The sequence below is a fragment of the Oncorhynchus masou genome, unplaced genomic scaffold, assembly GCF_036934945.1.
Source record: "Oncorhynchus masou masou isolate Uvic2021 unplaced genomic scaffold, UVic_Omas_1.1 unplaced_scaffold_6301, whole genome shotgun sequence".
NCBI lineage: Eukaryota > Metazoa > Chordata > Actinopteri > Salmoniformes > Salmonidae > Oncorhynchus > Oncorhynchus masou.
In genome coordinates this window covers 2,865-18,430 of record NW_027012731.1, presented here as the reverse complement: position 1 = coordinate 18,430, position 15,566 = coordinate 2,865, and the positions used below count along the sequence as shown (strand labels likewise).

Sequence of the window (15,566 nt, the reverse complement as noted above, 5' to 3'; positions counted from 1 at the left end):
GGTTCTGGAACTATGACAGTGAGATCATTCATTCGGTGTTGTCCCGGGGTTCTGGAACTATGACGGTGAGATCATTCATTCGGTGTTGTCAAGTGGTTCTGGAACTATGACAGTGAGATCATTCATTCAGTGTTGTCCCGGGGTTCTGGAACTATGACAGTGAGATCATTCATTCGGTGTTGTCCCGGGGTTCTGGAACTATGACAGTGAGATCATTCATTCGGTGTTGTCAAGGGTTCTGGAACTATGACGGTGAGATCATTCATTCGGTGTTGTCCCGGGGTTCTGGAACTATGACAGTGAGATCATTCATTCGGTGTTGTCCAGGGTTCTGGAACTATGACGGTGAGATCATTCATTCGGTGTTGTCAAGGGGTTCTGGAACTATGGCAGTGAGATCATTCATTCGGTGTTGTCCCGGGGTTCTGGAACTATGACAGTGAGATCATTCATTCGGTGTTGTCCGGGGTTCTGGAACTATGACGGTGAGATCATTCATTTGGTGTTGTCAAGGGGTTCTGGAACTATGACAGTGAGATCATTCATTCGGTGTTGTCAAGGGGTTCTGGAACTATGACAGTGAGATCATTCATTCGGTGTTGTCCAGGGGTTCTGGAACTATGACAGTGAGATCATTCATTCGGTGTTGTCACGGGGTTCTGGAACTATGACAGTGAGATCATTCATTCGGTGTTGTCCCGGGTTCTGAATTGTAAAGGTGAGGTCATTCATTCGGTGTTGTCCCGGGTTCTGAATTGTAAAGGTGAGGCCATTCATTCGGTGTTGTCCCGGGGTTCTGGAACTATGACGGTGAGATCATTCATTCGGTGTTGTCAAGGGGTTCTGGAACTATGACAGTGAGATCATTCATTCGGTGTTGTCCCTGGGTTCTGGAATTGTAAAGGTGAGGTCATTCATTCGGTGTTGTCCGGGTTCTGGAATTGTAAAGGTGAGGTCATTCATTCGGTGTTGTCCCCGGGTTCTGGAACTATGACGGTGAGATCATTCATTCGGTGTTGTCCCGGTTCTGGAACTATGACAGTGAGATCCTTCATCTCGGTGTTGTCCCGGTTCTGGAACTATGACAGTGAGATCATTCATTCGGTGGTGTCCTGGGGTTCTGGAACTATGACAGTGAGATCATTCATTCGGTGGTGTCCTGGGGTTCTGGAACTATGACAGTGAGATCATTCATTCGGTGTTGTCCTGGTTCTGGAACCATGACGGTGAGGTGTCTGAGAACCTTTATTTCAGATCCCACCATTCCGATTTGTCACCTGACGTTTATGGGGTGCCCGGCCGACCTACGCTGAAACCCCAACCTGTCATCCTTCTGAGGTGACAGAGGACACCCTCAACCCTAACCATTTCTCTCTCATGGAAACTGAGAAGCATCTATGCATTAGCAACTAGCAACTAGCATCTAGCAACACAGAAGTCTTCTAAGAAATGCTCTGTGACAGTGTTACTCCTATGACAGCCCAAGCCCCTTCCTGTTTCACACCACATAGGGCCCGTCTCTTCTGAGTGCTGATACAACATGGGTCTCAAATGACACCCTATTCCTACGTAGTGCACTACCTGGTCAAAAGTAGTGCACTAAATAGGGAGCCATTTTAGGATGCTAGCACACTGACTGGGAGGGAGAGAGAGAGAGAGAGAGATACAGATAGAGTTAGAGGGAGAGAGAGAAAGAGAAAGAGAGAGAAAGAGAGAAGGAGAGAGAGACAAAGAGAAAGAGAGATAGAAACAGAGAGAAACAGAGGAGAGAGAGAGAGAAAAAAGAGAGAGAGACAGAGAGACAAAGAGAGAGAGAGAGAGAGGAGAGAGAGAGGAGAGAGAGAGAAAAGAGAGAGAGACAAAGCAAGAGAGAGAGAACAAGAGAGAGAGAGAGAGAGAGAGACAAATAGAGAGAGAGAGACAGTGAGATAGAGAGAGAAAAAGAGAGAGAGACAGAGAGAGACAAAGAGAGAGAGATAGAGAGACAGAGAGAGAGAGAGAGAGAGACCGTGAGATACAGAGAGAGACAAAGAGAGAGAGAGAGAGAGATAGAGAGACAGAGAGAGAGACAGTGAGATAGAGAGGGAGAGAGAGAGAGACAGTGAGACAAAGATAGAGAGAGAGAGAGACAGTGAGATAGAGAGAGAGACAAAGAAAGAGAGAGAGAGACAGAGAGACAGAGAGAGACAAAGATAGAGAGAGAGAGAGAGATAGAGAGACAGAGAGAGATAGAGAGACAGAGAGAGAGACAGTGAGATAGAGAGGGAGAGAGAGAGAGAGAGAGACAGTGAGATAGAGAGGGAGAGAGAGAGACAGTGAGAGACAAAGAGAGAGAGAGTGAGATAGAGAGAGAGACAAAGAAAGAGAGAGAGATAGAGAGAGACAGTGAGATAGAGAGGGAGAGAGAGAGAGACCGTGAGATAGAGAGAGAGACAAAGAAAGAGAGAGATAGACAGAGAGAGAGACAGTGAGATAGAGAGGGAGAGAGAGAGAGACAAAGAGAGAGAGAGAGACAATGAGAGAGAGAGAGAGAGAGAGAGAGAGAGAGAGAGAGAGAGAGAGAGAGAGAGGGGAGAGAGAGACATTCTCCACTGCTCTGCTATCTGTGTCTCTGTAATGCCAGCAGACACAATGCTCTTGGCCTCGAGTAAATAAATACAAAGAAAAAGTAAATTTTCTTCCCCATTCACCATAAATAAACAAATGCAGTGGTAAAATATCAACTATATATAAACTATAGTAATAAATAGATAGGATATAGCTGGTTTACAGTCAATGCAAATCCTGCTCTGAATGAATGACGTTTTCTTGGGAATATTGATGAAAATTCTCTAAATATTGAAACCTCTATGTGCATTTTACATCATATCTATGTACACTATATATACAAAAGTATGTGTGACACCTTTTCAAATTAGTGGATTCAGCTATTTCAGCCACCACCAGTTGCTGACAGGTGTATAAAAATTGAGCACACAGCCATGCAATCTCCATTGACAAACATTGGCAGGAGAATGTCCTTACTGAACAGCTCCAGTGACTTTCAACGTGGCACCGTCATAGGATGACAACTTTCCAACAAGTCAGTTTGTCAAATTACTGCCCTGCTAGAGCTTCCCTAGTCAACTGGAAGTGCTGTTATAGTGAAGTGGAAACGTCTTGGAGCAACAACGGCTAAGCCGCGAAGTGGTAGACCACATAAACTCACAGGATGGGACCACTGAGTGCTTGAGATGCAACACTCACTACCCAGTTCCAAACTGCTTCTGGGAGCAACGTCAGCACACAATAACTGTTTGTCGGGAGCTTCTGAAATGGGTTTCCATGGCCAAGCAGTCGCACACAAGCATAAGATCACCGTGCGCAATGCCAAGCGTCGGCTGGAGTGGTGTAAAGCTCGCCACCAGTGGAAACACGTTCTCTGGAGTGATGAATCATGTTTCACCATCTGGCAGTCCGACAGACGAATTAGAGTTGATGCCAAGACAACTCTACCTGTCTGAATGCATAGTGCCAACTGTAAAGTTTGGTGAGGAGGGATAATGGTCTGAGCCTGTTTTTCATGGTTCGGGCTAGGCCCCTTGTGAAGGGAAATCTTAACGCAACAGCATACAAATTACATTCTAGACGATTCTGTGCTTCCAACTTTGTTTGAGGAAGGTCCTTTGCTGTTTCAAGCAAGACAATGCCTCCGTGCAAAAGTGAGCTCCATACAGAAATGGTTTTGTGTCGAGATTAGTGTGGAAGAACTTGACTGGCCTGCACAGAACCCTGACCTCAACCCCCATTGAACACCTTTTGGATGAATTGGAACGCCGACTGCGAGCCAGGCGTAACCGCCCAACATCAGTGCTCGATCTCACTAATGCTCTTGTGGTTGAAATGGAAGTAAGTCCCTGAAGCAATGTTCCAACATCTAGTGGAAAGCCTTCCAGAAGAGTGGAGGCTGTTACAGCAGCAAAGGGGGGACCAACTCCATATTAATGGTCATGATTTTGGAATGAGATGTTGACGAGCAGCTGTCCACTACTGTTGATCATGTAGTTTACATATATTGATAATATCTAATGACTTCAACTTTCAACTGTCTATCAAACCTATTCCTTCGCTGACGAAAAGAGACATACACTGTATTCGCTACAGAAATGAGGGATATGTCCCAAAATGGCACGCCATGGGCCCTGGTCTAAAGTAGTGCACTACCCCTATGGGCCCTGGTCTAAAGTAGGGCACTACCCCTATGGGCCATGGTCTAAAGTAGTGCACTACCCCTGGGCCCTGGTCTAAAGTAGGGCACTACCCCTATGGGCCCTGGTCTAAAGTAGGGCACTACCCCTCCCTGGTCTAAAGTAGGGCACTACCCCTATGGGCCCTGGTCTAAAGTAGGGCACTACCCCTAGGGCCATGGTCTAAGTAGTGCACTACCCCTATGGGCCCTGGTCTAAAGTAATTACCTACCCCTATGGGCCCTGGTCTAAAGTAGGGCACCACCCCTATGGGCCATGGTCTAAAGTAGGGCACTACCCCTATGGGCCCTGGTCTAAAGTAGTGCACTACATAGGGACTAGGTGCCATTTGGGAGGCAAAGCCTACAATGATGAAAGAGAACTACGACAGAGACCAACAGATGGTATATATCAGGTATGGCAGTATCTAATAAGAGCATGATGGCATTGGTGTTAGTTTCAGTATTACATCAAACCCTGCATCATCTACTACGAAGCCAGTCAGAGGAAACACCACAGTTTCATTAGTTGATCAGCTAGAACCACTAAACACGAAGCCCCGTCATGGCTCTGGTCAAAAGTAGCGTACTATGTAGGGGAATAGTGTGCCGTTTGGGACGCAGACAAGGTCTTCATCTGTTCATTCTAAGATGACATCAACCCAGACATCCCCCTCCCCACATACCTTCTCCTGATTCTCTTCCTCCCCCTCATCATACCCACATCACCAAAGAACTTCCCCAGAATGTGTCAAAACTACCTGTTTCCTAGGGATTCCAACCCAAGACCCTTTAGCTCTGCTGCTAAAAAATAAGGTGTTATTGAGCGGCCGTGTGTTGGTGTTTGATTTAAAGGAAACTTCGCTCAGTCAGAGAACCCACAACTTCACACCTCTATGTTTCTGCCTCTGCCTCAACTATAAATACTTGTCTGTCTTAGCCTCAGCATCAGTCAGACAGACACAGAAGAACAAGACTTGGGTCGCCTCAGCTACAAGGTGGTCTCGTTAAGTCAACTCAAGTCAAGGCCTTTGACTGAAGTTATCGTACACAGATTGAGGACTATTGAGCTTTGAGGGAACTTCACAGCGGACGTGAGGGCCATGGATGTGTTATCAAGGGCTGCATGTGTTTCTGCTGATGGGCTGGGTGACTTTAGGATGGAGTCATGCTGCTCAGTACACATCAATTAACATGAAGAGCAACGTAGACAAACTGAAAGTCCACTATGTAAGTATCATATACATTATTAATCAGGAAACAGGGGTTTCTCCTGACAGACAGACATACAGACAGACAGACAGACAGACAGACAGACAGACAGACAGACAGTAGGACATAACAGGGAGATCTCCTTCCTAATGGGAGGCCAACAGTAGGACAGAACAGGGAGATCTCCTTCCTAATGGGAGGCCAACAGTAGGACAGAACAGGGAGATCTCCTTCCTAATGGGAGGCCAACAGTAGGACAGAACAGGGAGAACATTGGATGTTGATGAGTTAGAAATAAAATGTTTGACTAAAACCAAGAGGAGTTCCACACTTCCTGCCCAAGCAGGAAATACTTGTCAGTGAGACTGAAATGAAACTGAAAATGACGACATTATCATAACAGTGCATTTCCAGGTAGGCCCAAAGACACCAGACCTGGCTCAAACACTTCCATCTGAGGTGAGCTTTAGCTTAGACGTAGCTTGGAGTTTGCACTTTTGGGACTACTCCATTGTTGCCATTGTACGTGACAAACTAAATTATGTATTTTAAGTTATTTGACCTATTTAGCCCAGGTCTGACAGACACTATACTTGTGATTAGGGGGAGAAGAGTCCACTATATGCAATAAACTGCAGCAAGTTGAAGGAGAAAAACAACTGATTGTCATCATGTCTTGTTCTTTCAGAAGATCTCCAAGAACCAGCTGTTCAACGGAAACCCTGTTTTCCCCAAGGACACGTTTGAGGTAACATGTAATGTTACACATTGTTATCCCCTTCAGGCTAATATCACCAATGTGAAACTACTGCTTACCCTTGGGCTAGGCTGGAGACAAAACTAAGTTTCAAGATTCTATTTTATTAAGTATTTTCTCTCTCTCTCCCTCTCTCTCCCTCTCTCTCCTCTCTCTCTCTCGCTCTCTCTCCCTCGCTCTCTCTCCCTCTCTCTCTCTCCTTATCTCTCTCTCTCTCTCTCTCTCCCTCTCTCTTTCTCTCTCTCTCTCTCTCTCTCTCTCCCTCTCTCTCTCTCTCTCTCTCTCTCTCTCTCTCTCTCTCTCTCTCTCTCTCTCTCTCTCTCTCTCTCTCTCTCTCTCTCTCTCTCTCTCTCTCTCTCTCTCTCTCTCCCTCTCTCTCTTTCTCTCCCTCAGGACAGTGAGCGGAGGGTGTTGATGAGTGTGGTTCTGGACGTGTATCTGAGTATCTTCAGCCAGATGCTGAACCACAGACGGAGGACCAGGAAATGATTGAGAGTCTGAAATATGTCAAGGAAAATTCAGGATCTCCAGAACCACTATTTCCTGTGGAGGATACCTGAGCTGAGGACACACCTGCAGAACCTGTGGGCCATCGAGGTGAGCTTCCTCCATGAAGTAGAACACCGATCTGGTATAGTCTACATTCACATGTTCATCGCTTATCATTTTAGCAGATGAAGTCACATAGCACAATGACATGCACTTATGCATCAATATATATATATATATATTTTAATGATACATCCTATAGACTATGCAACATTTAAATCAGCAGCTTTTCTTGGCAACCATCATGAATGTAGTATAGTCTACTGTATAGACACCATCATGACTGTAGTTTAGTCTACTGTATAGAGACACCATCATCATGAGACTGTAGTGTAGTCTACTGTATAGAGACACCATCATGACTGTAGTATAGTCTACTGTATAGACACCATCATGACTGTAGTGTAGTCTACTGTATAGACACCATCATCATGGCTGTAGTATAGTCTATAGACACCATCATGTCTGTAGTATAGTCTACTGTATAGAGACACCATCATGACTGTAGTATAGTCTGCTGTATATACACCATCATGTCTGTAGTATAGTCTACTGTATAGACACCATCATCATGACTGTAGTATAGTCTACTGGTATAGAAACCATCATGGCTGTAGCATAGTCTACTGTATAGACACCATCATCATGGCTGTAGTATAGTCTACTGTATAGACACCATCATCATGACTGTAGTATAGTCTACTGTATAGACACCATCATGACTGTAGTATAGTCTACTGTATAGACACCATCATGACTGTAGTATAGTCTACTGTATAGACACCATCATCATGACTGTAGTATAGTCTACTGTATAGACACCATCATCATGGCTGTAGTATAGTCTACTGTATAGAGACACCATCATCATGGCGGTAGTATAGTCTACTGCATAGAGACACCATCATGGCTGTAGTATAGTCTATAGACACCATCATCATGGCTGTAGTATAGTCTATAGACACCATCATCATGGCTGTAGTATAGTCTATAGACACCATCATCATGGCTGTAGTATAGTCTATAGACACCATCATGTCTGTAGTATAGTCTACAGTATAGAGACCATCATGGCTGTAGTATAGTCTATAGACACCATCATCATGGCTGTAGTATAGTCTATAGACACCATCATCATGGCTGTAGTATAGTCTATAGACACCATCATCATGGCTGTAGTATAGTCATAGACACCATCATGTCTGTAGTATAGTCTACTGTATAGAGACACCATAATGGCTGTAGTATTGTCTACTGTATAGACACCATCATGTCTGTAGTATAGTCTACTGCAGAGACACCATCATCATGGCTGTAGTATAGTCTATAGACACCATCATCATGGCTGTAGTATAGTCTATAGACACCATCATGACTGTAGTATAGTCTACTGTATAGACACCATCATGGCTGTAGTATAGTCTACTGTATAGAAACCATCATCATTGTAGTGTAGTCTACTGTATAGACACCATCATGGCTGTAGTATAGTCTATAGACACCATCATGTCTGTAGTATAGTCTACTGTATAGAGACCATCATCATGGCTGTAGTATAGTCTACTGTAGAGACACCATCATCATGGCTGTAGTATAGTCTATAGACACCATCATGTCTGTAGTATAGTCTACTGTATAGAGACACCATCATGGCAGTAGTATTGTCTACTGTATAGACACCATCATGTCTGTAGTATAGTCTACTGTATAGACACCATCATCATGACTGTAGTATAGTCTACTGTATAGACACAATCATGTCTGTAGTATAGTCTACTGTATAGACACCATCATCATGGCTGTAGTATAGTCTACTGTATAGACACCATCATGTCTGTAGTATAGTCTACTGTATAGACACCATCATGTGATACCTCTGCTACTGTATAGACACCATCATCATTGCTGTAGTATAGTCTACTGTATAGACACCATCATGGCTGTAGCATAGTCTACTGTATAGAGACACCATCATCATTGCTGTAGTATAGTCTACTGTATAGACACCATCATGGCTGTAGTATAGTCTACTGTATAGACACAACATCATGACTGTAGTATAGTCTACTGTATAGACACCATCATGACTGTAGTATAGTCTACTGTATAGACACCATCATGTATAGTATAGTCTACTGTATAGACACCATCATCATGACTGTAGTATAGTCTACTGTATAGACACCATCATCATGACTGTAGTATAGTCTACTGTATAGACACCATCATGACTGTAGTATAGTCTACTGTATAGACACCATCATGACTGTAGTGTAGTCTACTGTGTAGACACCATCATGGCTGTAGTATAGTCTACTGTATAGAGACTACTGTATCATCATGGCAGTAGTATACTACTACTGTAGAGACACAACCAGTATGGCTCTACTACTAGTCTATAGACACCATCATACATGGCTCTAGTATAGTCTATAGACACCATCATGTCTGTAGTATAGTCTACTGTATAGAGACACCATCATGGCTGTACTCTTGTCTACTGTATAGACACCATCATGTCTCTGTATACTACTATATAGACACAACCATCATACACTATAGTCTACTGTATAGACACAACCAGTCTGTAGTATAGTCTACTGTATAGACACCATCATCATGGCTGTAGACACAACCAGTATAGTCTACTACTGTATAGACACCATCATGTCTGTAGTATAGTCTACTGTATAGACACCATCATGGCTGAAGTACACTCTACTACTGTATAGACACAATCATATTGCACTATAGTCTACTGTATAGACACAACCAGTATAGTACTCTCTACTGTATAGAGACACCATCATATTGCTCTAGTATAGTCTACTGTATAGACACAACCATCATGGCTGTAGTATAAAGTCTACTATATAGACACAATCATGATACAGTATAGTCTACTGTATAGACACAATCATGATACACTCTACTACTGTATAGACACCATCATGGTATGTAGTATAGTCTACTGTATAGACACAATCATCATGACTCTAGTCTACTACTGTATAGACACCATCATCATGACTGTAGTATAGTCTACTGTATAGACACCATCATGACTCTAGTATAGTCTACTATATAGACACCATCATGATACAGTGTAGTCTACTGTATAGACACAATCATGGCTGTAGTATAGTCTACTGTATAGACACAACATCATGACTGTAGTCTAGTCTACTGTATAGACACTATCATATACTCTAGTGTACTACTGTATAGACACAACATCATACACTCTAGTATAGTCTACTGTATAGAGACACCATCATGACTCTAGTATAGTCTACTGTATAGACACCATCATGACTGTGCTTGTCTACTATATAGACACCACCATCATGACTGTGTATAGTCTACTGTATAGACACCATCATGACTGTAGTATACTACTGTATAGACACACCATCATCATGACTGTAGTATAGTCTACTGTATATACACTCTACTACTGTATAGACACCATCATGACTCTACTGTATAGACACAACCATTTAGTTTAGTCTACTGTATAGACACCATCATCATGACTGTAGTATAGTCTACTGTATAGACACCATCATGGCTGTAGTGTAGTCTACTGTATAGACACCATCATGACTGTAGTATACTACTGTATAGACACCATCATCATGACTGTAGTATAGTCTACTGTATAGAAAACCATCATGGCTGTAGTTTAGTCTACTGTATAGACACCATCATCATGACTGTAGTATAGTCTACTGTATAGACACCATCATCATGGCTGTAGTATAGTCTACTGTATAGAAACCCCATCATGGCTCTGCTCTACTACTATATAGACACCATCATCATGGCTCTAGTATAGTCTACTATATAGACACAACCATATACTGTATAGAGAGACACCATCATCATGGCTGTAGTCTAGTCTACTGTATAGACACAATCATGACTGTAGTCTAGTCTACTGTATAGACACAACCAGACTGTAGTATAGTCTACTGTATAGACACCATCATCATGACTGTAGTATACTACTGTATAGAAACCATATGGCTGTAGTCTACTACTGTATAGACACCAGTATAAACTCATGACTGTAGTATACACTCTGCTCTACTGTATAGACACAATCATGGCTGTAGTGTAGTCTACTGTATAGACACAACATCATACTGTAGTATAGTCTACTGTATAGACACAATCATCATGACACTCTACTACTGTATAGACAACCATCATGGCTGTAGTCTACTACTGTATAGACACCATCATCATGACTGTAGTATAGTCTACTGTATAGACACCATCATCATGGCTGTAGTATAGTCTACTGTATAGAGACACCATCATCATGGCGGTAGCATAGTCTACTGTATAGAGACACCATCATCATGGCTGTAGTATAGTCTATAGACACCATCATCATGGCTATAGTATAGTCTATAGACACCATCATCATGGCTGTAGTATAGTCTATAGACACCATCATCATGGCTGTAGTATAGTCTATAGACACCATCATGTCTGTAGTATAGTTCACTGTATAGAGACCATCATGGCTGTAGTATAGTCTATAGACACCATCATCATGGCTGTAGTATAGTCTATAGACACCATCATGGCTGTAGTATAGTCTATAGACACCATCATCATGGCTGTATGGTAGTCTATAGACACCATCATGTCTGTAGTATAGTCTACTGTATAGACACCATAATGGCTGTAGTATTGTCTACTGTATAGACACCATCATGTCTGTAGTATAGTCTACTGTAGAGACACCATCATCATGGCTGTAGTATAGTCTATAGACACCATCATCATGGCTGTAGTATAGTCTATAGACACCATCATGACTGTAGTATAGTCTACTGTATAGACGACATCATGTCTGTAGTATAGTCTACTGCACCATCATCATGGCTGTAGTATAGTCTACTGTATAGAAACCATCATCATTGTAGTGTAGTCTACTGTATAGACACCATCATCATGGCTGTAGTATAGTCTATAGACACCATCATGTCTGTAGTATAGTCTACTGTATAGAGACCATCATCATGGCTGTAGTATAGTCTACTGTAGAGACACCATCATCATGGCTGTAGTATAGTCTATAGACACCATCATGTCTGTAGTATAGTCTACTGTATAGAGACACCATCATGGCTGTAGTATTGTCTACTGTATGAACACCATCATGTCTGTAGTATAGTCTACTGTATAGACACCATCATCATGACTGTAGTATAGTCTACTGTATAGACACCATCATGTCTGTAGTATAGTCTACTGTATAGACACCATCATCATGGCTGTAGTATAGTCTACTGTATAGACACCATCATGTCTGTAGTATAGTCTACTGTATAGACACCATCATGGCTGAAGTATAGGCTACTGTATAGACACCATCATCATTGCTGTATAGTCTACTGTATAGACACCATCATGGCTGTAGTATAGTCTACTGTATAGAGACACCATCATCATTGCTGTAGTATAGTCTACTGTATAGACACCATCATGGCTGTAGTATAGTCTCCACTGTATAGACACCATCATGACTGTAGTATAGTCTACTGTATAGACACCATCATGACTGTAGTATAGTCTACTGTATAGACACCATCATGGCTGTAGTATAGTCTACTGTATAGACACCATCATCATGACTGTAGTATAGTCTACTGTATAGACACCATCATCATGACTGTAGTATAGTCTACTGTATAGACACCATCATGACTGTACTACTGTATAGACACCCATCATGACTGTAGTGTAGTCTACTGTGTAGACACCATCATGGCTGTAAGTATAGTCTACTGTATAGAGACCATCATGACTGTAGTATAGTCTACTGTAGAGACACCATCATCATGGCTGTAGTATAGTCTACTGTGTAGACACCATCATCATGGCTGTAGTATAGTCTATAGACACCATCATCATGGCTGTAGTATAGTCTACTGTATAGAGACACCATCATGGCTGTAGTATAGTCTATGTATAGACACCATCATGTCTGTAGTATAGTCGACTGTATACACCATCATGTCATGACTGTAGTATAGTCTACTGTATAGAGACACCATCATGTCTGTAGTATTGTCTACTGTATAGACACCATCATCATGGCTGTAGTATAGTCTACTGTATAGACACCATCATCATGACTGTAGTATAGTCTACTGTATAGACACCATCATGGCTGAAGTATAGTCTACTGTATAGACACCATCATCATTGCTGTAGTATAGTCTGCTGTATAGACACCATCATGGCTGTGGTATAGTCTACTGTATAGACACCATCATCATTGCTGTAGTATAGTCTGCTGTATAGACACCATCATCTGTGCTGTAGTACCGTCTACTGTATAGACACCATCATGACTGTAGTATAGTCTACTGTATAGAGACACCATCATGACTGTAGTATAGTCTACTGTATAGACACCATCATGGCTGTAGTATAGTCTACTGTATAGACACCATCATCATGACTGTAGTATAGTCTGCTGTATAGACACCATCATCATGACTGTAGTATAGTCTACTGTATAGACACCATCATGACTGTAGTATAGTCTACTGTATAGACACCATCATGACTGTAGTGTAGTCTACTGTGTAGACACCATCATGGCTTTGTAGTATAGTCTACTGTATAGAGACACCATCATGACTGTAGTATAGTCTACTGTATAGACACCATCATGACTGTAGTGTAGTCTACTGTGTAGACACCATCATGACTGTAGTATAGTCTACTGTATAGAGACACCATCATGACTGTAGTATAGTCTACTGTATAGACACCATCATGACTGTAGTGTAGTCTACTGTGTAGACACCATCATGGCTGTAGTATAGTCTACTGTATAGAGACACCATCATGACTGTAGTATAGTCTACTGTATAGACACCATCATCATGACTGTAGTATTGTCTACTGTATAGACACCATCATCATGACTGTAGTATAGTCTACTGTATAGACACCATCATCATGACGGTAGTTTAGTCTACTGTATAGACACCATCATGTCTGTAGTATAGTCTACTGTATAGAGACACCATCATGACTGTAGTATAGTCTACTGTATAGACACCATCATCATGACTGTAGTATAGTCTACTGTATAGACACCATCATCATGACTGTCGTATAGTCTACTGTATAGACACCATCATCATGGCTGTAGTATAGTCTACTGTATAGACACCATCATCATGGCTGTAGTATAGTCTACTGTATAGACACCATCATGACTGTAGTATAGTCTACTGTATAGACACCATCATCATGACTGTAGTATAGTCTACTGTATAGAGACACCATCATCATGACACCTGATGAACTAATTACCTGATAGTTAATGCCTGTATCTTCTGTCTCAGACCAGTGACACCACAGTCCAGGGGAAGGCTCTGTCCGAGTTCATTACCATCTACGAGAAAGCCTCCAAACTGGCCCTGAAGTTCCATCTAAAGAAGGACAACCGCAGGAAGAGACGGCAAGCCCAGAGGCTCAAATCACACATCATGTAGATGACCAATCGTGTCTACTGTGAAGGCTAGCTGTAGGGTGAAGATACACCTGGAAGCTGACCTTGGGTCAGTTTAGCATTTCCCCCTCTAACAGTGAAGGTTAGGATTGGGGGAGGGAGCTGATCCTAGATCTGTACCTAGAGGAACCCCCCCGAGCCACAAAACTCTATTTATATTGTTAAGTTATTTAATCTATTTTTAATTTATTTAATTTATTATTAAGTTATTTAATCTATTTAAGTTATTTATCATTGTCAAAAGAGTATTTATTTTTCATGAATCAAAAGGAATCTATTTTGTTAATTAATATTTATTATTTCTTATATAAAAAATGCTTTTCTCTTGGAATATAAAGAGTTGTTTCTTGCAGTTGACGCAAGATCTGTAAGTTCTACAAGAGAATAAACTGACATTAAGAAAACAGTTCTGATGACTGATATTATCTAACCACACACACACACGCATGCACGCACACACACACACACACGAACACACGAACACACACACACACACACACACACACGAACACACACACACACACACACACACACACACACACACACACACACACACACACACACACACACACACACACACACACACACACACACACACACACACGAACACACACACACACACAAACACACATGGTAAAACACAGTCTGTTGTCAATACCTTAAACCATTTCACATGGTAAAACACAGTCTGTTGTCAATACCTTAAACCATTTCACATGGTAAAACACAGTCTGTTGTCAATACCTTAAACCATTTCACATGGTAAAACACAGTCTGTTGTCAATACCTTAAACCATTTCACATGGTAAAACACAGTCTGTTGTCAATACCTTAAACCATTTCACATGGTAAAACACAGTCTGTTGTCAATACCTTAAACCATTTCACATGGTAAAACACAGTCTGTTGTCAATACCTTAAACCATTTCACCTGGTAAAACACAGTCTGTTGTCAATACCTTAAACCATTTCACATGGTAAAACACAGTCTGTTGTCAATACCTTAAACCATTTCACATGGTAAAACACAGTCTGTTGTCAATACCTTAAACCATTTCACATGGTAAAACACAGTCTGTTGTCAATACCTTAAACCATTTCACATGGTAAAACACCATTTGCAGATCTCACTTAGACTTTTCAGCAAAACTCTAAACACATTCTCATTCTCAAAACACATTCTGCACTCTAATGCACATGTCACCCATACTGGTAAACACAAGTGGCAACAATCAAATACAAATAGAGAACACATGTCATTGATTGAACACAAC

The 15,566-nt window shown here is 41.8% G+C and overlaps 1 pseudogene; it reads left to right on the top strand.

Moving 5' to 3' along the window:
• Positions 1 to 5,328: 5,328 nt before the first annotated feature.
• On the top strand, positions 5,329 to 14,419 carry LOC135536541 (interferon gamma 1-like; annotated as a pseudogene).
• The last annotated feature ends 1,147 nt before the right edge of the window (positions 14,420 to 15,566 follow it).